The sequence below is a fragment of the Mixophyes fleayi genome, chromosome 5 (genome assembly GCF_038048845.1).
Source record: "Mixophyes fleayi isolate aMixFle1 chromosome 5, aMixFle1.hap1, whole genome shotgun sequence".
NCBI lineage: Eukaryota > Metazoa > Chordata > Amphibia > Anura > Limnodynastidae > Mixophyes > Mixophyes fleayi.
Genome location: NC_134406.1, coordinates 106,907,780 through 106,934,505, shown reverse-complemented (window position 1 = coordinate 106,934,505; position 26,726 = coordinate 106,907,780). Strand labels below are relative to the sequence as shown.

Sequence of the window (26,726 nt, the reverse complement as noted above, 5' to 3'; positions counted from 1 at the left end):
TGCAGCATCTCTTTAGCTGTAGGTTCCGCATCTGGGTCTGTCGTGCCTGATCTTACTGTCACGGGCACTAGGAGTCTTTGCCCAGGATATCACCAGATGATGGACTTACCAGAGTAATATAGCTGGTACAATGGTTCTCTGGTAGCAGGGTGACAACGGAACAGGAGAATCAGCAGATGGTGAGAGAATGCTCAAGGAAAGTCCTATGACTAGCAGCAACTGGTAATGAGTAGATGTATGTACACGAGGAACCAGGTGGACAAGTAAACGTGAGGAAAGTCAGTGGTCTGCGTATAGCAAGTTGTACCACTGCTATAGTGAGGAGGAATGTCCAGGAGTAGCGAGGAGGTAGTGAGAGTCAGCGGTCTGCGTATAGCAAGTTGTACCGCTGTCTATAGTGAAGGAATGGAGTCCAGGTGAAAGTAGGTAACGGGGAAGTCAGTGGTCTGCGTATAGCAAGTTGTACCACTGCTTATGTGAGAGGATACTTGAAACTGGTGTAACAGGGAACAGGAGTCAGTGGTCTGCGTCAGCAAGTTGTACCACTGCTATATATATGTGAGGAGGGGCACGAGAAGATGAATGTAAAGCAGAGTATACACGGGGCACACAGAACTTGATCCCACGATGATATCCACAATACAACAATAACTGACAAGCGCTGCTTGAAGTATACAAAGTCACAATAGCTATCCAGGCAATAGGAAACAAAGTCAATGGTAACAATAGCGTCAGTGGATAGGAGGCTCCGGAGAAGAACACAACTCAGTCCAGATGGATATGCAATACAAAAGCAAAGTCAATGGAAAGTATGCATACCGCGGTTCAGGAGAGCAGGCTGTCAGAGAGACGTGCAGGGATACCTGAACGGCTGAAGGCCGGCAGGAGGAGAGACCACTGGAGGGTGGAAGCGGGAATCAGGTTGGTGCAGCGCACGGCAGGTAATCCAGAATCAACGAAGCAATACTTAGGAAGCAGTAGTAAGTGAAACTGGAAACATGATGAACACGGGAGAGTTCAGGTCTGGTATCCAGTAGTAGTGGTGGAGGCAGCGGAGAGAAGGCACGCTGAACACGGGAGAGTAGAGACGGTCTGGAACCCTGTAGTAGTAATGGAGGCAGCGGAGAGCTGACACGATAAACACAGGAGAGTTGAGACGATCTGGAACTCTGTAGTAGTAACGGAGGCAGCGGAGAGCAGACACGCTGAACACAGGAGAGTTGAGACGAACTGGAGTCCGGTAGTAGTAGCAGATAGGAATCAGCTGAGTGCAGGCATGATGAACACAGGAGAGTTATAGTGGTCTGGAAACCACAATAGCAGTAAACAGGAATCAGCAGGAGCTGAATACATGAGGAAACACAGGAACATCTTCAGAGGCTCATGGGGAATGAGACTCCAAGATCAGGCCACCAGGTAATGATCACAGGTGGTTTAAATAGGGAGGGTTGCCTGATCATCCAATCAATTAAAAGCAACAGGTACTGAAAGTTTGATAAGGGCTGCACATGCGCAGACCCTCAGGATGGCGGACGGCCACGGTTCCTGAACACACGGGAAATGGCACTCACAGTCCGGTGAGTGACAATATCTAGGGTTTAAATGTTCTTAATGAGTTATGGGAAAGTAATAATACTAAGGAGGAGACTACTGTCCCTATCTATGATTTAAATAATTCACAAGCTGACAAATGTGAATTACACTCTTGGAAGCAAACAGATATTAGGCAATTTAATTTCTACCCTACTTACCATAAGAGTCCAGCTATCCAATATTTCTATAAAGTCTCTATGGCAATCTTAACTGTCTTTGCCATGAGATGAATAGAAAGAAGAAATATGCTGGCCTTGAGTGAACTGCAGGAGGATACTTCGATTATTATAAAACCCGCCGATTAAGGCGGGGGTGTTGTGGTCCTAGATACTGTATATTATATTAAGGAAGCACAGAGACAATTAGGAGATATTGTGTTTTACAGACACCAAGATAAGGATCCAACACAACTTTTTCAGCATGATCTGAGAAAATTATTGGATCTAGCTTTGGCCGAGGGGGTCATCTCCAGGGATTCCTGGCACTATTTATTTCTTCTTTACCCTGTTATTCCAATTTTTTATCACTTAACTAAAGTTCACAAGTCCACTACAGAACCACCTGGGTGTCCCATAGTTTCTGGTATTGGGTTTCTTTCTTCTAATTTGTCTCATTATGTAGATTGTCACCTTCAGGAGCTCATTGTCTTGCTAAGATCCCATATCAAAGATACTGCCCATATTCTCAGGGCCCTAAAGGATATACAATGGAAATCTGCATATAGTTTTTTGACATTGGACATTCCTCATAGTAAAGCAATCAAAGTTATCAGAGAGTGGTTGTCACTCTCTTATTCCTTACCGGCGAGACAACGAGACTTCATTATTAATTCTATTAGTTATATTTAAACACACAATTATTTTCTCTTTGATGTACAATTTAATTTACAGGTCATCTGGACGGCCATGGGCACCATGTCTGATCCGAGTTATACCAATCAATATATGGGCCACTTTGAACAGACCTACATCTGGAATGGTCCATTTGGGGCAAACCTGGTGTTTTATGGCAGTTACATAGATGATGTTTTTATTATTTGGGAAGGGGATTTAGATTATATTCACCACTTTGTTGAGCACTTAAATCTCAATACTTATAATTTACTGTTCACTTACATGTGTAGTCAGGTGTCTGTGAATTTCTTGGATCTAAACCTCTCGGCCAAAGAGAATCACATTGTAGCTGCGAATTTTGAAAAACTAGTTGATTCCAATATTTATATTCAATTTGATAGCAGTAGCCACAAACCGTGGCTAAAGAATATTTCAAAAAGTCAGGTAAATCATATAAGAAAAAACTATTCCTCTGACAATACTTTTCATAGACAGGCATTGGAGATCTTTAATTCATTTAAGGAGAAAGGGTATCCAGATAGTAAATGAAGCCTAGGAATATGCAAAAAATCTGGAATGTGACTCTTTATTAAAACCAAAAGAGAAATCTCAGAATCCTAGTAAGGCTATGAATGACATATAATTTATATAAAAATTTAATACCAAATTGTTACAAATTTAAAAAAATAATTAATAAGAATTATTCCCTCTTAAAGCAAGATCAAATTCTAAATAATGTTATTCCAGATAAACCAAACATCATTTTTTAAGAAAAATACAAATTTAAAAAACATTTTGTCTCCAAACTATTTGAAAAGACAAACGAATCAAGTCAATTTGAATCCTTGTCTGTTGTTTTAAGTAGACTGGTAGGTAACTATAGGTGTAATAAAACAGGATGCACCACTTGTAAACATATGAGTAATAAATGTATTCAGGTGATTTCCAATATATCTAAAGAGAGATTTGATGTAACTCTTTTTCATAATTGCAATACAATGTATGCCATATATATACTAAAATGCCCTTGTAGACTCTAGTATGTCAGCAGCACAAGTAGATCAGTGAAGGCTAGAGTTGTGGTGCACAGAAGAAATCTTTTAAATAGGTTAGAGACGCATAGTGTATCTAAACATTTTGGGTAGGTCCACTGTGCAGATCCCACTAATCTTATGATCACGATAATAGAATAAAAGATAAAACCAACTACTTGAGGTGGAGACGGGTTTAAATATCTATGTAAAAGAGAGATATATTGAGTATTTAAATTAAGGACATTACACCGAGAACAGTTAAACGAGTCCCTTGAGTTTACAATTAGATAATCCATTTTCATGGGATTAAAGAGGTTATAATAATCACTGTAGCACGTTCTTCTACACTGTCTGTGTGGCTCAATTGGTTAAGCAAAGGTTTGCATTGGTTTGAACCAGGGTTCAAGTCCCAGTATAGGTTATATTTTCTATAACTTTTTTGGCTGTCTTTTATAGCTGACTGTGCAGATACCTGTTATTGTTATTTTTATTTTTTTTACATATTTAGATTTTCATCTCGAATAGGGCCTTTATCATGCATATTGTATGTAAACATTTGGAGATGGGACCACTGTGCACATCCCACTAATCTTACGATTATGGTAATAGAAGAGATAAAGCCAACTGCTTGAAGTGTAGATAGGTTTAAATATCCATGAGAAAGAGAGATATATTGGATAGTTAAATAAAGGACAATATACCCAGATGGTTTAAACGAGTTCCTTGAGTTTACATTTAGATAATTCAATTTTATGAGAGTGATCAGGTTATAATAATCATAGTAACAACTCTCTGTACTGTCTGTGTGGCTCAATTGGTTACGTAAATGTTTATCATGTCTTGTGGTCAGGGTTCAATTCCTGATATAGGTATGTAAATTTTGTACTGTTTTGGCGATCTTTTATAGCTGACTGTGGAGATAGATTTTATTGTTATTTTTATTTTTTTAGATCTTTAGATTTTCATCTCTAAGCAGACTTTATAATGCATAGGAGACGGTATGACCATATTATAGAATTTGCATCTAGTATTATTGCCCTCTGCGATTAGAAGTAGCGCTCACTATAGGCTATCGGCTTTTTTTCCTGTTTGTAATACAAATAGATGTCTATTTTATTTCCATGAACATTTGCAGATTCCTGATATAATTGAATGTAATTTTGAATCAGTTGATTAATAATATAATTGTGTGTTGGATTTTATATTGTATTCATGCTGCTGGGTTCATGAGCTTCCCAGCTGCTTTTAATTAGGAAGGTGGATAATGTTTGGTATAGGGATGTGCACCGGCGACTTTTGAGGTCTCGTGTTTTGTGTTTTGGATCCGGATTTTCGTTATTTTTGAGGTTCGGATTTGTCTCGCAAAACACTTGACGAAAGGTCTCGGTTCGGATTTAAGGTTTTGGATTCGGATTTTTTTGCAAAAAAACATAAAAAGTTTAAAAATCAAGTTTTTGGGCTTATTTTCACTCCTAGGCTATTATTAACCTCAATAACATTCAATAACAAGCATTTCCACTAATTTACAGTGTATTCTGAACACCTCACAATATAGTTATTAGTCCAAAACGTTGCAACAAGGTATCTTTCTGGACTGCGTAGAGGAGTGGGTCACCACAATATATATTAAAAATGCTGAACTTTTATGAATCGCACCAATAAATGTACCTGGACTGCGTAGAGGAGTGGGTCACCACAATATATATTAAAAACCCTGAACTTTTATGAATCGCACCAATAAATGTACCTGGACTGCGTAGAGGAGTGGGTCACCACAATATCTTAAAAACCCTGAACTTTTATGAATCGCACCAATAAATGTACCTGGACTGCGTAGAGGAGTGGGTCACCACAATATATATTAAAAACCCTGAACTTTTATGATTCGCACCAATAAATGTACCTGGACTGCGTAGAGGAGTGGGTCACCACAATATCTTAAAAACCCAGAACTTTTATGAATCGCACCAATAAATGTACCTGGACTGCGTAGAGGAGTGGGTCACCACAATATATATTAAAAACCCTGAACTTTTATGATTCGCACCAATAAATGTACCTGGACTGCGTAGAGGAGTGGGTCACCACAATATCTTAAAAACCCAGAACTTTTATGAATCGCACCAATAAATGTACCTAGACTGCGTAGAGGAGTGGGTCACCACAATATATATTAAAAACCCTGAACTTTTATGAATCGCACCAATAAATGTACCTGGACTGCGTAGAGGAGTGGGTCACCACAATATATTAAAAACCCTGAACTTTTATGAATCGCACCAATAAATTTACCTGGACTGCGTAGAGGAGTGGGTCACCACAATATCTTAAAAACCCTGAACTTTTATGAATCGCACCAATAAATGTACCTGGACTGCGTAGAGGAGTGGGCACTGGGCACCACAATAAAATATATAAAAAACCTTCAACAGATCTGCATTACACTACACATACGGCTGCTCCTCCATCCTCTCCATCATATACATGTTGGAGTTTTAGCGTGTGACAACCTCTTGTTTTTGATAATGTCAGTGCATTTTGAATATTTTTCAATTTGCCCCACACCACTGAATGTACTTTATCTATGATACGCATCTATCTATCTTGACTGCGTAGTGTGGTGGCCCCGGTACACAATTTGGTACCGAGGCCACAATATAATTAAAAAACCCTCCACGTGTCTGAATTCCACCAAACAAGTATCTGGACTGCATAGTGGGGTGGCCCTGGTACCCAATTTGATACCGGGGCCACAATACCTCCTCCAAACATGGTACAGACAATTCGTCATTGAGATCCCAGACAGACAGGGTCAAAGTGTTATTGTTTGACTTTGTAAACCCAAAAAACTGTCCCTGTTGCACATAGTCGTGCAATGAAGACTGACTTTTTCATTTAAAGGCACGATCTTTCAAGTGTAGTGTTTGTAAGTCTAAGTCATATTATACTTTTGGTAAAATTGGTTTATTTTGTTCCTCTTTATGGTAATTAGTAATAGAATTAAAGTATGAAATAGAATTAAAGTATGAAATAGAATTAAAGTATTAAATAGAATTAAAGTATGAAATAGAATTAAAGTATGAAATAGAGTGGTATATAGAGTTTTAGTGTGGTATAGATAGAGTGGTCCACACAATATAATAATAATAAAACCCTAAACTGGTCTGAATTCCACCAAACAAGTATCTGGACTGCGTAGTGTGGTGGCCCCGGTACACAATTTGGTACCGAGGCCACAATATAATTAAAAAATTGGGCATCAACTGTCACCGTTGTTTAATATCTGATACACCTAAATATGGACTGCACAGTGGAGTGGCCCCGGTAGTAAATTTGGTGCCGGGGCCACAATACCTCCATCAACCCTCTAAATCCCACTCCACTGATGGCGGACACCGGGCGCACGTCTAACACCAACATTGCAGTTACAGCCGCAGTTATACGCTTTGCAATAGGGTGACTACTATCGTATTTTGTGGTCATGGCAAACGACTGTTGGACGGTCAATTGTTTTGTGAAAGACTTAGCGGTCTTACGACTTCCCCTCTGGGAAGATGACCGACTAACAGCAGCAACAGCAGCAGTGGCAGTAGTAGGCGTACCGCTGCAGGATTCCTCGGATGAATCCCGTATTGAGGAGGACTCAGTCTGGCTGCTGACTTGGGCTGCAGGACTGAATCTGATGGAGATTGTGGAGGAAGTTGACGAGGAGGGTGTTGCTGGTGTGTATCCAACTGGACCACGGGATTTAGGTGTCCCTGTACCGATGAGGGTCCTAGCCCCAGTTCCTGAACTAACCACTGAACTATGAAGGTTATTCAGGTGACGTATAAGGGAGGATGTTCCTAGGTGGGCAAGATCCTTACCCCTGCTTATTTGAGCTTTACATAAGCTACATATGGCCATACATTGGTTGTCTGGATTTGGATAAAAATAACTCCAGACCGAAGAGGTGCATTTTTTGGTCTTCTGACCAGGCATGACGATGGGCTCTTTCATCCCATGGACATCAGCTGTTTCCCCCCCTGGTGCCTCATTTACAATAACCACATCACCATCCTCATCATCAAGTTCCTCCACAGCGCCAGCTACATCATCAATAGCCTCCTCCCGAGCCACCTCTTCCCGTACAGTGATGGGAAGGTCAGGCTTGACAACCACCAACATCCTTGGACTCGCCTTGGGGATTTGTGATAATTTCTCTTTAGAAGGCAGAGTTGTTTGCTGTTTTGTTGCTGACAGCATAACTCTCTTCAATTTTTTGTAGGGGGGGGGAGGAGGAGGAGGGCTAAGATCCGTGGGTGAAGCTGAACCACTAGTCATGAACACGGGCCAGGGCCTAAGCCGTTCCTTGCCACTCCGTGTCGTAAATGGCATATTGGCAACTTTACGTTTCTCCTCAGATGATTTTAAGTTTCTCTTTTTGCTACTTTTTCTTAACTTGGGCTTTTTGGATTTTACATGCCCGGTACTACGAGATTGGGCATCGGGCTTGGAAGACGACGTTGATGGCATTTCATCGTCTATGTCATGACTAGTGGCAGCAGCTTCAGCATTAGGAGGAAGTGGGTCTTGATCTTTCCCTACTTTATCCTCCAAATTTTTGGTCTCCATTATATGTAGCACAAGATACTGCAGAATGTGTGAACTTGGTAATATTGCAGTACCAATGGACTTATACTGCTGGATTGGTTTTGCAAATTTGGTTATAATTATTATATTTATTTTTTTTTTAAAATTTTTTATTTTTTTTTACTTTTTTTTTATTTTTAAAAAACTTGGGAATAGTGGGGAAATAACTATGCCCTTAGAAGCACAGAGCACAGGACACAGCACCACTGGACTGAACAGGACACGGCACAGGACCCAGCAGCACTACGGAACTCAGCAGGACAGAGCACAGGACACAGCACCACTGGACTGATACTGCAGAATGTGTGAACTTGGTAATATTGCAGTACCAATGGACTTATACTGCTGGATTGGTTTTGCAAATTTGGTTATAATTATTATATATTTTTTTGTTTTTTTAATTTTTTATTTTTTTTTACTTTTTTTTTATTTTTAAAAAACTTGGGAATAGTGGGGAAATAACTATGCCCTTAGAAGCACAGAGCACAGGACACAGCACCACTGGACTGAACAGGACACGGCACAGGACCCAGCAGCACTACGGAACTCAGCAGGACAGAGCACAGGACACAGCACCACTGGACTGATACTGCAGAATGTGTGAACTTGGAAATAATTCAGTACCAATGGACTTATACTGCTGGATTGGTTTTGCAAATTTGGTTATGATTATTATATATTTTTATTTTTTTTTAAATTTTTTATTTTTTTTTACTTTTTTTTTATTTTTTAAAAACTTGGGAATAATGGGGAAATAACCATGCCCTTAGAAGCACAGAGCACAGGACACAGCACCACTGTACTGAACAGGACACAGCACAGGACCCAGCAGCACCACTGACCTCAGAAGGACAGAGCACAGCACACAGCACCACTGGACTGATACTGCAGAACACAGCACAGCACAGCACAGCACAGCACAGCACAGAACTAAACAGCACAGAACTAAACAGCACAGAACTAAACAGCACAGAACTAAACAGCACAGAACTAAACAGCACAGAGGACCACCTAACCTAACACACCCTCCCTCTACCCTGATCAATGCCCGAGTGAAGATGGCTGCGACTAGCGGGGAATTTATAGGATCCGAGTATCGCGAGATCCGACAACGGGATTATGAGTCAGAGCCTCAGTTTCACTTTTGAATTTGGCGCCAATACCCGGATCTGTCTCGGATCCGACTCGGATCCGCAACGTTCGGGTGGGCTCGGATTTCATAAATCCGAGTGCGCTCATCCCTAGTTTGGTAGGAGTACTATAATTTTACTATTTAAACTGCACTTGAAGGATTTGTTTCTATTTTTTATAGAGTCACAGAGGTGTGATGAAATGCATCAGATAAGGGGTATTATTGATATATGAATGTGGGGAAATGCAGACTGATATGGTCTTTTATATTTAAACTAGAGATGCTCACTGACCCCGTGTTTTGGTTTTGGTTTTGGATCTGGATTACCGTCGTGTTTTGGTTTTGGTTTTGCCAAACCGTCATTGCGTGTTTTGGTTTTGGTTTTGTTTGGTTTTGTTTTGCTATTTTGTTTAAATTATATAATAAACAAATTTAGTGATCCACCTGTTTCTTGGATAAGTAATGTAATTGTAAAGCTAATAAATTATTCAAAAAACAGTTTAATTCCTGGTAGGCCTTCATTAATTCTACACACAAACCAGATTGTCTTTCTCTCCATCTATGAATATTGGCAATGCAGCCATCGTCTTTGGATGTATATTACACCCTACACTTATACTTAAATATGTAAAGAAATGGACAAAGGCAGTTTGGTTTCTGTCTCTCTGGGCCCCCCTCCACTTGTATAAAATACCAAAAAATTCAGCCGTTATAGACTGTACAATATTAAAAGAAATGGACAAAGACAGTTTGGGGTCACTCTGTGTATGACACCCTACCCTTAAGGAGAAATTGCCCAAACAGCAGCCTTTCAAGACGGTACGTGATATGAAAATGCCCCAAGTCCCTTTCCTCTTTGGGGGTAGATTGCACCCTACACTTACATAGAAAGTTTTAAAAAGATGTTATCGTCATCATCTTCAGCTTCATCCTCACCCTCATCAGTGTGTACGTCATCATCACAGACTATTAATTCATCGCCGCTTGAATCCGCCATTAGAGAACAGTCAGTGCTTGGATGTCTTGGATGGTGAAGGCCTTCCTCCAGGGGCGGATCTAGACATTTGTCCTACCTGGGGCGATTTTAGGGGGGGGGCGATTTAGGCCCCACCCCCTTTCTGATGTCTAAGGCTGCCGGCGGCTGCACAGTATGTGCAGGTCCGTTCAGCAGTGGCAGTGTGCTGTCCCGCTGCTCTGATTGTGTTTAAAACACAACCAGAGCAGCCGGGCAGCACACTGTCACTGCTGAACGGACCTGCACAGTGTGCAGCTGTCGGCAGCATGCCCCTCGCCCCGATCGCCCCCCCCCCCCCTGGATCCGCCACTGCCTTCCTCGTGGAAGATGTAGTTCATTTTTATAAACATCATTTTCTCCACATTTTTGGGAAGTAACCTTCTACGGCGATCACTGACTAAGTTCCCTGCAGTGCTGAACACTCGTTCAGAGTACACACTGGAGGGTGGGCAGCTTAAGTATTGCAAAGCAAGTTTGTACATGGGTTTCCAAATTGCCTGCTTTTCTTCCCAGTAAGGAAAGGGACTGTCTGACATTTCCATATCAATTACCTCTTGAAAATAATCCTCCACCATCCTTTGCATGTTAATACTCATATTGGATGGCGGTATGGGCAAGGTCACACATTTTTTAGAAAAATCATTCAAACCAGCCCAGATGTTAAACTGTTCTGGTCTGCTCTCTGCGTCTTCCCTGCTTCTTTTTTGAAATATAAATTTTTTACGAGCAGCAGCTGCTTGAGAAACTGAAGTAGGACACGTCAGCAAGCCAAGGCCCAGTTCAGCGGACAACTTGCTGAGCAATAGCTCCTTGCAAAAGTTCACATCTCGTTCATTTTGAAGCAAAGACACAATGTAGGTCTTAAACCTCGGATCAAGCACAGTGGCCAAAACGTACTGATCCGAGCTCAAGTTCTTAATAACTCGAGGATCATTGTGAAGCAAATTAAGTACTTGATCGACAAGGCCAACATACTTTGCGGAATTGCTTGCTTTCATCTCCTCCTTCAGTTTCTCAAGCTGCTTTTCCAATAGTCTAATTAAAGGAATGACTTGGCTCAAACTAGCAAAATCTGCACTCACTTCACACGTCACAACTTCAAATGGTTTCAGCACCTTGCACAGCACTGAAAGGATTCCCCACTGTGCAAGAGTGAAATACATGCCCCCTCCCTTCCCAATGCCATGGCTTGTGCAATACGCTTGGATGGCTTTGTGCTTTTCCTCCATCGTCTGCAGCATGTACAGGGTGGAATTCCACCTAGTTACCACCTCTTGCTTAAGTTGGTGGCAGGGCAAGTTAAACTGCTTGTCACAAGCCGGTCCCATAGTTAGGTGCCAGCACTGTGACTTTCCCTTTAAGAACCATGATTCTGCTTGCTTCTGCCTCAGAGACATTACTTTCACAGGTGATCCTGGCTACTGTGATCTGGACCTCCTCCTGAACCTCATTGGTCCTGGAGCACTATATTAACCTTCCAAGGTTATGGGCTCATTGCCTGTTCTTCATGTTACTCTGGTTGCATTTGGATCTGGCTGTATACCTCGCCTTCCGTGTGTCCGTTACCTGCTCGCTGGACTGAACTCCTTACTGCTGTTCACCTTCAAGCTGTAAACTCCTCACTGCTGTTCATCTGCAAGCTGCAAACTCCTCACTGCTGTTCACCTGCAAGCTGGAACTCCTCTCCGCTATTCATCTGCACGCTGAACGAGTATCGTGAGTTGTTGCTAAACCTGTGCCTTATCTATTGGTTCACCTTTACGTCTGGCTGGCTAAGATCGCTGCATCTCGCTGTAAGAGCTACTATCAAGTTACTTGTCACCTGTAGTTCCACGTCTGACACGGGCTATCCTTACTCTGCTGTTACCTTTTTACTGGACTGTTATTGTGAACTACTTGTTGTGCCGGTGGCTAGTACTTTGGCTCAAGTTATGTGTCTCTGTTTATTTGCTGCATACTACAGCGAACTTATCATTGCAGTTACCACGAATCCTGCTACCTGTAGTTCCACGCATGGTTCAGATACTACTCACGTCTCTGCTACTTCTAGGCAACATTCTACTGCACATGTCAGTGTTCATCCAAATCCCTGGGTAATGTTTAACGCTTGCTGTTCTACTTAATAAGAATCACAGTGTTTCCAGTACCACCTGCTATGTTGAGTCATCTCTACTCTCGGATCAGCTAAGTTCTATATACTACTCTGTTTTGACTGTAAGCTGTACCAGTGATTCACATTCATCTGCGGTGTGGTTCTCTATTGGATCCTAGTGTTCTTGTTTATCATCACTGCGTTGAACTGTATATCTCATGCTGTTGCCAAGGGTTACCGACTATGAAGTAGCGTATGTGATTAATGTCTGCATTACAACGAATTGCCGTGTATTCATCTTTGCAAATATATATTTCTAATTCCTTCCATGCCTGTTGTACCAACATTCAATATAATACATTGCAGCACTACTACTTTCTCCTGTGTTATTATTGATGCTTGTAAGCCGTGAACTTATCCTACGAATATTATTCTGTTCTGCCTCCACCATCCTCTCTAGTAGAGGCAAGGGATCTGCTAAACACCCTCAGAGCCGTGACACTGCTCTTGGAGATACTGCTCAGAATGCCTAAAATGGCCTGAAATCTTACGGGCCACCGAAAGCATCTCCTGCACCTCACGGTTATTTCGTAGGAAGCTTTGCACCACCAAGTTGATGGTCTGAGAAAAACAGGGAATGTGATGGAAATCACCCAGCTGTAATGCTCGCACTATATTATTGGCGTTATCAGAAATGACATATCCTGGGGAGAGTCCAAGTGGTATAAGCCATGTATCAATCACATTTCTTAGTTTGCGTAACAAATTGTCAGCTGTATGCCTGTTAGTGAAGCCGATGATACAAAGAGTTGCCTGCCTGTGACAAATGTTGCGTAGTGGTGTACATGCTGCTGCTGTTCCTGCTGGTGAAGGTGAATGACCAACCCAGTGGGCTGTCACAGTCATATAGTCTTTGGTTTGGCCACTTCCACTTGTCCACATATCTGTGGTTAAGTGGACAGTGGGCAGAATGGCATTTTTCAGTGCAATCTCTACATTTGTACACACTTTTTGGTAGAGTTGTGGAATAGCTTTACAGGGAAAAATGGTGTCGCAATGGAATTCTGTAACGCGGACACAAAACCTCAGTTAACTGTGAAAAACCAGCTGTGTTTATTGTAAATATTCAACGCGGATCTAATACTAACATGGCAGCCATGGCATCTGTGATTCGCTTGGCGACTGGGTGACTGCTGTCATATTTGCTTCCCCTAGCAAATGATTGTTTCACAGTTAATTGTTGAAATGTAGGACTGCTCTATTTCTTGCCCTTCCTCTGGGCTGACGATTCACCCCCAGCAGCAGCAACAGCAGCAGCAGTGGTACTAACGCTTTCTTCAGAGGAATCAATAATAGTGCAGGAGTCATCCAGCCTTAATAAGTGGGATGCAGGGCTAACTCCGAGCGCTACGGAGGATATTGATGAGGATGGTGTGGTGGGTGTATTTTGTAGTCGTCGGGATGTCGGTGAGCGGAGGGTCCTAGCTGATGATGGAATGCTTGTAATTTTTTTGGAAGAACTTTCAGCTTTTCCCAACACTTTGCCATGAACTCTCGTCAAATGGCGTAACATAGACAAGGTTCCAAGATGGTTAAGGTCCCTACCTCGACTTACTGTGGCTTGACATACACTAGAAATGGCTATACAGTTGTTGTCTGGATTGGGGTAGAAATAATTCCACACATAAAAAGTGGATTTTTTTGTTTTATGGCCTGGCATGACAATGGCCTTTTTCTTGTCACGTGCCAGAACTGCTGCCACTGGTGCATGACTTACACAAACAACCTCATCCTCATCAACATCCTCATTAGTGCCCTCGTCGCCTACACAAATCTCCCCCTCATTCTCTTCTATTTCCATAGTGGCATCCTCAATTTGTTTATCATCGGTTACACTTGGGCTTTTCAGGCACACATCAGCAGAACTGCTGAAACGGTCCCTCTTTATGGGTACACTAACAGAATGCTCACGATTAGACATCCCACTGTTGGATGGACTCTCTACAGGAATTGGTGTCATTTGTGATTCAGAGCAAACATTATCCTCTAATGCCTTACTGTTTTATTGCAGCTCGGCTTTGACGCGTAACAGTAGTTGTACACCACTTGTAGGCTCGGTAACATTTTTTGATCTGCCACTAATAGAGAAAGGTGAAGGCCTCATTCTCTCTTTGCCACTGCGTGTGTAGAATGGCATGTTGGCAATTTATTTTTTTATCGGCACTTAACTTTTCCTCAGTTACACTTCTTTTTCGCTTCAACACGGTAAAAAAATTTTTGGTGTGTTTTTTTGACTTATTTCAAAAGACTGTGTAGTTTAACATCGCCTTTCCCAGATGACGTACTGGGAACACTACCATTAGGACTGGTGACAGAACCTGGTTTTGGTTCTGCTCCTATATGGACTGCTTTGAATCCATTATGAGCCCAAAGCACTTGTAGTGCTACAAATTGTTTTAGATACTGCTGACAAATATGACTTTTGACAGCCAGAAAAATTAATGCAAAAGAATGGGGGACACCCCAAAAGCACTTGAGAGTGCTAAATATATTTTTTTGACACTGCTGCCAAATAGGACTTTTGACAGCCAGAAAAATTAATGCAAAAGAATGGGGGACATCCCAAAAGCACTTGGCGTGCCAGAAACTGAACAAAAACCCTCCTCTATCCTCCTCTTACTGCTGTAACAACTGGTATTAAGATTAAAATGGTATTGAATAGAAACAATATGTCCAATTACTGCTCTGTCCCTGCGCTGATATAGCCAGTGTGACCTAACCCTGCTTTCTCCCTCTGTCAAATGGCGATGGATTCCTGTGGAGGCTGGTATTTATGCTTTACAAATCTCACGAGAACCGAGCTCACAAATACGAATACTTCACGATGACGTTTTTCCTCGATTTTGAATCCGAACGGGCGGGAGAGTACCGAGCGTACCCATCTCTAATTTAAACCTTGCTTGATGTGAACATTTTCATGGAGTGATATACTCGCATATGAAGAAGTGATTACACAGCCTTTACTTACCTGATTGATTACTGCATTTGGAAAGGATGTTCTAAATGGAAGATCTGAAGTCAGAGGCATCAGTCCTGAAGTCAGCTGTGCATAGTGTGTGCTTAGGAAATCTTCATAAACCATCAGCATTCTAATGTGCAGCAATACTAAAGTGACCATGATTGGTCCTGACAAGTACTGTATGTCATTCTATTTCCAACTATTGGCTTGTTTTAAGGAATTATATTTACAGTTTGGACACTTCAGCCTGCATATTTGAATTTCCAGACACGTGGAAATCATACAGTCCATCACATAATGAGTGATTTAGTTAGAGAAGGGGGCGAGCTGGCCACTCGAACCCTCCATGTACTGTTTGAATTACTAACAATGTTCAGATAGGACAGTATATATAATTTATATAATATATATTTGATTTTTATATTAGACTTGATAATCTGGTAATTATTGTTCTAACCATCTTGGACAACTCCATCATTTATATTTGTGTACATATTCTATATGTGATATCAATGAAGTTTGTAGATAATAATGATACAGTTATATACATAATATATATTTTTTAAATAAATGAGTTTTTAATGATTATCAGGAATCTGAGTGTATTCTTCCATATCTGTTTATTTTTTATTTTTTATTTAAAATAACCAAGGTGACTGGCGCTCCTTATTGTGGTTTTTTACCTAATCACCATCCACCTAACAATCTCCTGACCCTAGAAAATTCCCACTCACCCAAATACAAACTGTCCACCCACACAGCAAACTACCCATCCATCATCACACCTATAATTGCCTATCCACAGTCGTCAAAATATTAAAAAATATCTTCACATCACTGTTGTACTGTAATTATTAAATCAAGGAGGGAATTCAGTGAGAAGTGAGGTAGGGCATGGTAAATGACTGGTGGAATCCACCATCAGGAACAATGAATCTATTTCCACTGTTGTTAAAGTCATACTTCCCAAGATATCTGTCCCCGGCAACAGGAAAGGGATTTTTGCGGTGCCCCTATAGGGCTGCCTAGTGCTATAAAGCGCTAGGCTCCCCATTAGATACCTCCCATCCCCCCCCCAACAATTTGCAATGTGGAAAAATGCTGGAGGCGCCAAACTTCTTGAAGGACATCTGTATTGACATTTTTCATAACAAATTGTAAGAGGGAAAATAACTGATAAATCTACATGGAATAGATACATGATTTAAAAATCAATAACAACAATTAATTAAATCATTGCCTTTTCTCCCCTCTGGTAACTGCATCTCACTCCCTTACTCAAGATTTCTCCCGTGCTGCACCCCCACCGCTGGAACGATCTTCTTCATTCTATCAGACTATCCCCTAGCATGTATAGCTTCAAGCAGTCATTGGAAAAGTCTACAAGTCCTCAACTTAACCATTTCACCATGTAGTATGGCTCATCCCTTTATCCTCCATCTCTCCTACTCTTGCTCCTTGCCCTCAGATCCCCTTACATTAGCTCACCCCCATGTGTCAACCGTTTGTCCATCCCTTCACTTTAGATTATAAACTCTAGTGAGCAGGGGCCTTGTCCATTCTGTTCTCATTACTTATAACTTTTGCTCACCAGCTACACTACACACCTCCTCCATGGGTTCTCTGCCCATTGACTCTACTCCTCCATTGTCTTTGCACCTCGTTCAGTGGCTCTAAATCTGTTAGTTGCACCCACGCTAATGGGCACAGGTTTTAGCCTGCGCTGAATATACCTCTTGCACCCCAGTAACTGTGTTGAGTTGTAGTGTTATTTCTTTACTGTATTGTACGGTTATATCATTTACTGTCTTGCTGTTTTCCCTCTATACGGCGCTGTGGACCTCATGTGGCAACTTATAAATCATCATCATCAGCTGTTTGTATAGCACCACTAATAAATAAAGAATAATAATAATACAAGCAAAACAATAAATATGGGCTCAGTCATCTGATGCCATTGCTTCTTCATAATGTGGAAAATGTAAAATGTATGATTTGAGGGGTCTATTGTGACATAATAGATACATGATTTAAAAATCAATACACTGAGGGCATTTCGGTGTGGCATAATATAAACTGGGGGCACTACTATTACCTACCTCCTAATACATTTTATGGTGCTTTATGTGTCAAATGCAATGATGGTTTTGGGCGCTGTAAACTCCTGCCAAAGGGGGGTGGCCTAGTGCTATTTCACGCACAAGTCTCTTTCATTGTCGACTATGGAGGGGGCCCCAAGAAGTTGCTGTACCAGTGCCAAAATTTCTCTTGGCATCTGTTTTGATCTGCCTTGTTTCTTTGTGTGCATTTTACCCTGTGTTATGATTTGCCTTGTTACTCTGTGTGCATATTACCCTGCAGTACCTGTGATTCTCCAGAGGAGCTGCTGTTCGGCCATTACTACTATTAGGGGTTAACTAGCACTGCTAGTTAATTATCCACACCTGTCTGTGGCCTATATATGCCTGCCATTACCAGAATCTTTTGCTAGACATTGAAGTTCCTAGCCTGCTCATGTGTCTATATTCCTGGTTTCAGTTAAGCTATTTGCTGCATTTCATTATTATTTACCTGTTTGCCAAGATCTGGAAATCTGTTGTTTCATTCAGCTTGAACTGTTTACTGTTTATTTGCCTTCCCTGGACTATACCTTTACTGCAATAAACAGTTTAAACGTTTATATCATTTGTCTGGCTCCATGGCTGTAATCAAGGAATTGGTTTTGAACAGAACCATAACAGCATCCCTGCTTGTGAGTCAAGGGGACAGACGTCTCCAGGTAAATAATCTAAAAGTTTCCTATATAATCAAACTGATGGATCACTTCCAATTGGCTCTCACCCACCCCCTCCATCCCCCTTAACTTATATGCTGTTTATTTAAAAATAATACAAAATGTGCATATCCAATTACTATAGTATTACTATCCAATTACTATCTTCAACATTTTGCTGAAGATGGATATACAGTGATGCCCGTCTAATTGGTGGTATTGCTATAGTGTGGGGGTGACATGTTGTAGTGTGTTTGGGGGCAAGTATTGCTAATAAGTGCGAGAGGTTATTGCTATAATGTGGGGGTAATGCGGGTTGCTGTAATGTGAGGCTGTTTGGGGAAAATGACATCTGTTTATTAAATGTAAATATGGGTTATTTAATTGTTGTAGGAACTGGTTATATTTATTAAAAGTAAATGCTATTTAATTTATTGCTGTGGCTGTTTGGAGGGAGGGAAAGCTGGATGCTATTAATTGAAAGTCATAGCTGGTTGGAGGGAAATAAATTGATTTATCAAATGTGAATACTATTATTTAAATGTTGGGGCTGGAGGGAGACCTAATTAGAAAATGTGGCTGCTATTGATTTAATGCCAAGGCTGGCTGGATTTGGATGGTTTTCTAAATAGGGCCCCCAACATTCAAGGATCCAGACAAGCAGCAATTAAAGACACCAGCAGCAACAGGTAGCGAAAGTGAAAAGAACAGGTAGGAGAGAGTAGTACAGTCTTCCAACTGTCCTGATTCTGGTTGGGCAGTCCAGAATCTGGGTGACTGTCTTGCGCAGTCAGGATTTGGTCTGACCACAAGGACAGTTGGGAGGTATGTCCCACTTCAGTGTACTGCTCATGAAGGCAGAACTGTGTGCACTTAGCAGTAGTGCACACAATATTGCCTTTGTATATGTCTAAAATTTGTTACATCATATGGCCCCCCTGTTTTAAGTGCCCAGGGCCCCCCATAGCCCTAATCCAGCTCTGGGCCAGGGTGTCAGATTGAAACCCAGTGCTCTGCTCAAGCCATTTTGCTGGCAAAAGATCAGTTTTTTCAAAGCAAAAGGGCTGTTTGCACTTTTATAAATCAGCCCCTGAGTTCAGTACTGTAATAGAACAATATTATATAATCTAGTGCTATAATATTATAAAAATAATATACCCAATTATAATCAGCCAACTATGTAAAAAGAAGGTGCTGTAGTGGGAAGGAACATATACAATAATATGCAATATAATGTGAGGTTTGGATTTTGTTGCATTTATTTTCATTATTTAAGAATTATCTTTGCTTGGGTAAGCAACACTAAAATAGCCTTGTTTTTTATATTGATAAATATATATTACCAACCTTTAAGAATAGGCCGCTACTTATGGATCAGTACTGTGTGTTTGCCCCCCTGGGCTAAAATCTGCCAGCCAGCCCTGCTCACTACCCTTTTCATAGCTCTCTCATTTACCCCTTATGTTTCTCGTATTGCACTGCTCTCATCTCTCATTTAAAAAATATATGAGACTAATAACTTTGTCAAGTTCTGCAAAAATGGAGGGTCGCATAGTTAGTACCACTGGTCTAAGGGTACCTCTGACACTTCAGAACCTGACACTGTAGAGCAGCTTACACTTTGTCCACTTTGGTCTCAGCTATTTGGAAATGTGAGGATAACTAGCAATGATGATCATTTAGAAATTAAAGATTGATGGATACATCAGTTTCAGAAACAGCAGCACCATTATCTCAAGCATCATCATCCATTTAGGCAGAGCCTCAAGCATTATCGTACTGAGCATCACCCTGAGCATAATAATCATACTCACAATTCTCTCAGGATATTACTACTACTAGATAACTACAGCAGGTAATTCACAGGAAAGTTACATTATGTATCATTGGCTTCACCTAGAAGCATACTGTCAATCTGCTGGAAAAGCAAAGGGAATAGACCTTATCGGAATTTTCACAGGATCCCTGCTTTCTAATAATGAAGCTACTGTTTCCTGTACCTTTACCACTGGGCATGTTTTAATGCATACTCTGCTTTGCACATTAAATAAACTTGTTCCATTATTTTCTCAAAAGGTGAGAGGTCACAATCCACAACAGACCATACTGGCTGCCCCTATTCCATAGTCCAAAAATAAATAATCTTCCTTTTGCTGATTGGGGGTCAGAAACACATACATAAACCATGGGGGAGATTCAATTTAGCGCAATGTTTCTGTGGAATTCCACAGAGACACATTGAGTTGATATTGAGGATGGGATCTCCGCTTATTTTTCTTCGTTCCCCATAGATGTATGAGGAAAAATGAGTGGAGATTCCTCATCAAAATGGTTGGCAATGTGCATGTGACAGGATGGACCGCCTATGCCACCCTGTCTGTTGTTGCTGGGAACCGGCTGGGCTTACTTTGCCACCGTTCCCTTTTGTTATCCCAAATGCACCCTCTTGCCACAGTAGGAGGGGCCTACAATGCTGCCACCACTGAGCTCCTTCTATGGCACTCAGAACCATGTTCCTTCTGGGTAACTGACATTGCTAGTGTACCTCATTGCTGGTGTATCAGGGCTGGTAATCCTGACCTCTCACTATAGATCAGGGTTGCTGTGGATGGATCCCCCCTGGCCTATCACACTAACCATGGCTGCATGGGTAGCAGGCAGAGCAGTGGTACTGAAAAAGCTTGGGTGCAAACCTCAGACAGCCAGAGAACGGATTAGATTTTGGCTCTAATCTGTAGATAACAGGAATACAGCAATATTGAAGATGTTTTCAAGCAGGTCTTGAAGCAAGATGTTTATTTGCTCTCACCCTAGTTGAAGGTACCAAGGTGATCAGGTCAGATGAAAATAGAAGAATACATTACATGCTCACACAGCTCACCTTTTATACAGTTCTGACATAAACTCCTAGCAGAGGTAAGCCAGCTGTCAGGATCTGCCTGCAAGCCCCTTGCAGTACATACTGCTTTGCTTGGCAGCTCCTGCCTTTTGACTTTATTAGTGTGTATTTGCAGCAGTACCTCTGATCACCAGAGGTGCTGCTATCTTGCTTTTCATGCTTGCATTAGGGGTTAACACTTTCTCCAATTATCCCATGCACCTGGGTGTGGTTTATTTTCCCTTATATATACCTGTTCCTCCCAGCAGTCATTGCTGGTTATTGTTGTCATCCTGATGTCATATCCTGTGGTTACACCCTGTGATTCTTCCTCCTGCATTGTTCCTGTGATTCTACTGCATTAGGATCTCATCATTCATTCTGCTGACCTGTTTCATATGTGAACCTGGGACTTACCTGTGCATTTCCCTGTATCTGCTGCCTGGAATCTTCCCTCACCTTCCATTTACCTGCAACTGCTGAATATCTGGTATTTCTGCAAACTTATGATTTCATCACCTGTTTATATTTGCTAGCAATAAACATCGTTTGTTCTTCACCTATTCATGGCTCTTTAGCTGTATCTCAACGTTGTATCGTGACAGTAAACGTGACACCAGCCACTTGGACCTAGCTGGCTCCAACCGTCTAGAATATTCCCTCAGATCTCATGATGTAATCTAGTTTTGCATCTAACACAATTTAACTTCCATGTCCCCCCTTCAGATGTTCTGTCTCCATTGTTTAGAGTTCTTGTCTGTCTAACAGGACCTGCATTCAGGTAACAGGCCCTCCTGTTGTGCATTCAAGTGTTGGTCACTCACATTGAATAGACTTAATTAGCCTTAATGAGGACTACACAACAGACTTACAAATGCTAATCAGAAATCTAACATATACCTTAGACATGAATGAATTTCCAAAGACAGGTACAACAAAGCATTTCCTTGCACCAAGATATGCAAAAGGCTTTCAAAGCAAAGACTTATTGTATCAGATATACATCAGAAATAAGGTGTTTGCTTTTGAAAGGTTACAACAGGAAAATCTAATTTTCTATACTGGTCTCAGAAATAACAATTTCCGATCTCACAATATACACTATCAAAAATAAGTGCACGTGCAATTACAGAAATAAATGCCCTGCGCTATTTTCTTTAAATACATTTTTACCAGAAGTTATTTAATAGTGATCCAGTCACAGTGCACAACTAGAAATCATGGTGATGCAGATAAATAAATCTCTTCCATGTGTCTTATGAAGTTCTCATGGTGGTACTGCTGCTGCTAGTCTGCTAGAAACTCTTTCAATTTTGAGGGGATCCAAAAAGTCCAAGTTGTTCAACCACAAAAATGAAATTCCTTTGGCTGAAGTGCTTTGTTTGTTTTATTATGCGGGTAGAAGGGCCAAATGGCAACCCAATTACAGCTAATTATTGGATGTAGGTAACATTTACAACCAGCTCTCTAGAGATTTTGGCCAGTGTTGTTCACAATAATAATAATTGGTGGCTATTGTAAAATAGACTGTAAATCTCTAATTAGCATTATTAATTTATATAGCAGCAGTATACTCTGCAGCTGTATTTTATATTTGGGATGCAAGTAAGGTCTAAACAATAAATTCCTTACCACCTAATTAGTTATCTTATGAAAATATTGTGTGACAAGATCATATTGGGAATGCCGTCCTCTGGGGTGGACGGTTGCATTTTACCCAGATAAATCACACAGATCCAGTGTTTCAGGTTCAATAGCCTCAGCTATTTTTATTTACCGGCTTGCAAACAGAACAAAATATAAACAGAATCTTAGCCGTCTGGCTACTAACTAATACAGTGGAATACCCTCTCTAGATTCTGGGGCCTAGTGTCCCTCACTTAAACCAAACAATGGAACTCACAGATTAAAGATGCTGTTTCACTCAGGAGCCATCTGAACTCATCCCCAAAACAATAAGAGAGTGACTGCTCTAACAGCCTTTTACAGCCACCACACAGGTGCAACTCCTGATCAGTCTGCTGAGAGACTGATTGATCAAAAGACCCGGACTGGGCCTTTTGTATAGAGCCCACCTTTCTCTCTCCTTACATAATACAGAGAACCTTCACCATATTTTCCTATGACTGGGAAAACACTTTCAGAAGCTTTTCCTCAGACACAAACAATCTCCCTGGTGTTTTAAAATACAAATGACAGGAATCTAGGACTTATGTACCTGCCATTCACTTATTTCCCAGCACTTCTGTCACAGTTAATACAGACATAAACTGCAGTACTGTTAACTAATCAGCATTTTAGTAACATGTCTAACAGCATCAGCAATGAAGCCAGCTTAGTACTGTCAATGGCAACTTAACATCTTCATTCTTTTCTTATATGCCAAGATAATTTTATATACCTTTATGTACTTCATCATTTATTTATATATACCGTATATACTCGTGTATAAGCCGAGTTTTTCAGCATACTTTTGTATGCTGAAAAAGGCCACTCGGCTTATACACGGGTGAACTTACCTGGTGTCCGGTCCCTCGGCTTCAACTTCTGCATATGCGTTCCAACACAGGAAGTCTCTCTGTCTCTCTCTGTCTCTCTCTGTCTCTCTCCTCTCATCATTTATGAATGTTCCTTGTCATCTACTGTTATTTATGGTTTAGCTAAAAATTATTTCATAGATTGAACCTATCATTTTTATTTAGGTTTTTAAATTAGCGCTCTTTTCCACCCTAGGCTTATACTCGAGTCAATAAGTTTTCCCAGTTTTATGTAGTAAAATTAGGTGCCTCGGCTTATATTCGGGTCGACTTATACTCGAGTATATACGGTACTTGTATTACTTCAAATGTCATTAAGAGGTCTATTTATCAATTTTCGACCAATTTGGGTGTAAATGATCATTTCTTATCGCAGAAATAAGAAATTTTACTTTGGCACTATTTATCAAATTTGTGTAGCCGGGACAACACCTGTGAAAAAGTTCCTGTCCAGGCGGACACTTTTCTCACCAGAGAGGCTGAAGCAATCCATAAAATGGGATTAGAATGCAGACTGCATGGTGGTAAACAAGGAGTCTCAGATTTAATAGTCAAACTACCAGAGCACCTTTGATTACCTAGATATGGGAAGCAATTTAGCTCTTCAAATGTAGGTGTCAGATTGATCCCTGATATTGATGTAGAGGTGGCAAAATGGAGGGAATTGTAGGTAATAATTCAAACTCAGGGTATCTGTGAGACATAAAATTAAGTGGATTTTCTTTCATAAAATCTTATAACATTCCTCTTGGATGGCTTAATTTAATCAGATGCAGCGATGGGTACTGGACTAATGTCTCAGTAGTAGAGGATCATCCATCATGGCAGGGGAGAGATCTGAAAAGATCCTTGTATGCATGATCTCTCTTTTCCAGTGAGCCGCTTAACACAGGTCCCTGCTGCTAACCCCACCATGACATGGCATGAGCTATCGAAGCAAAGCTCCAAAAAGCTAAGAGAAGAAATATGCTCATGCTCAGTTAATTCAATATTATACATGGCACCAGCTGCGTCACAATATAAACACCCTATATGTATACAAAAGAAAAAGACAGTTGTTTTCAGCACTTGTCCTTAGCACTGCATATCTATATGTATCTAGCAAACTTAAAACAGGAGGTATTTGTTCATATTTTGATCAAAACATTTAAACTTGCATCCCAGCATCAATGTGTCTCATTTTATACAGGTCCTACACTGACCCATATGCTTCAAACACCATTACAATGTAGTTAAAATAAGATGCACTCATCTCCAACTATATATACTTACATCTTCTCTGGTTTTGCAAGATGCTGCTGAATATGCATCTTTGGTGTGCATGCACAGTACAGAAAACAGTATTTTGTGCAGAAAAAAGGACAGTTCTTTATCAGCTTTAAAATGTGCAGTTTTGCACCTTAGCTCAATTCTTATTCACAATGTTAAAATCATGATTCCCAGGATTTATGTGCTGCAAATACAGACAGTATTTTCCCTGCATGCAAAAAAATTGCATATGCACCTCTTGCTTCTCAATATGGTTTGTCCAGGAGCAAATTGGCACCCTTTATCTGGATTTGTTCCTAATTTTAAAATAAAACAAGTCAACATAATGTGACCTCTGTAGTCCTAATATGCTGGATATAATTAAAGACTAAATCCCAATATAATGATATATATATTGGTATAATGGCAATATGTACCAGTAGGGATGACAAAAATGGCTCCTCATCAATATTATCATTTTCTTGCCTAAAGATATAAACATAAAAATCAAAATAATGTGTTACATACCAGTTTGTCATGAATTAAAACCATGTAATTTTCTATGTTTAACTGATATATATATATATATATATATATATATATATATATATATAGTGAAATATAGTTATTTCTGCAGTTTCCTATAAACTTTTAAAGAGACAAACTATAGTATATAAACTATTAAGCACAGATAATCTGTTTCATTATATAATTTAAAGCACAAGGTTATTGCAGCCTAAGCATAAGGGTCACTTTTTCTTGGCAACTACTTGTATATATATAAGCAAGAAAGTAAAAGGGATAGGAATCCTCAGGCCGCCTTGCAATACTGGCAGCAGCGGACCACCACTGACCAAAATGGTGCTCCTAGGATAGGATGTAAGCTGACCATATGACATATCCTAACCTGGGACTACATATTCTGCCAGGAACAACTACTGCTGCCAAGTCCCTGGCCATATCAATATAAATATTGCAATGTGGCCACCCTTACTATTCCAATTTGTACGGGACAGTCAGGGCCTGATTAAGGGTTGCAGCCACCCTAGGCTAATACACCAGTTCCCCCCCCCCCCCCCCCAACTCCCCACCTCACCACCAATTCATATATACAGTGGTCAAAGTGGAAATTTAGAATAGTTTTACAATGAAAACAGTAGAAGTGGCATCATGACATACCACCATCTACCGGCCCACTTCCACCACTGTATATATATTATTATTATTTACATAAACACAAATCCTTCACTGCTGCTGTTCAGAGAATCTTAGCATACTTCTTAATGAGACAACTTAGTGTGACAATTAAATATATAGTTTATTAATTTATAACACACTTACACATACTTTGAAAGTACCTTCTTCTATGCGGCGCTGTAGCTTGTCTGCACTGGATCCTGCTTCCATCACACATGCAGTAAGCGGAGGAGAGATGGGCGGCACACACAGCGGTGGAGGGAGAGAGATCAGAAGCCACCTTCTGTAATGGAAGAAAGTATGCTGTTCACGGGGCTTGGCTCCTCAAGCACCCTATTCAAGGGCTGGGAGGAGGGTTTTCGGGGAATGGAAACTTCCCCCCCAAAATGAGCATCTGATTTTAACTACTACACAAAGGGTTGTTAACATTCTCCTACTTATTTTCCAGGACTGATTACTGCAATTGGAAAATAATGATAAAAAATGGGAGGACAATACAAGAAAATTTATTGTTGTAATATCAGGGTATATTTTATTGTAATGTTTAATGTCATATTGGTTAAATCATCCCTCCTATCCCCTAAGTTCAACATGGATGTTCTGCTGAATTACAGGGTATTTATGCTAATGAATCCTTCCTTGCAGTGCTAGATAATTCTAAAGTTAAGCATCACCTCACATTGTTTCCCTGGGGCTGGAGGGCAGGAGATCAGTGCTCCGATTCTCTGTGGCAAATAACTGTC

The 26,726-nt window shown here is 40.7% G+C and overlaps 1 protein-coding gene across 1 annotated transcript in view; it reads left to right on the top strand.

Moving 5' to 3' along the window:
• The window catches only part of LOC142159467 (ATP-binding cassette sub-family A member 13-like), a 151,573-nt gene that overhangs the window by 48,312 nt on the left and 76,535 nt on the right, over positions 1-26,726 (top strand). The gene's annotated exons all lie outside the window — the stretch shown is intronic.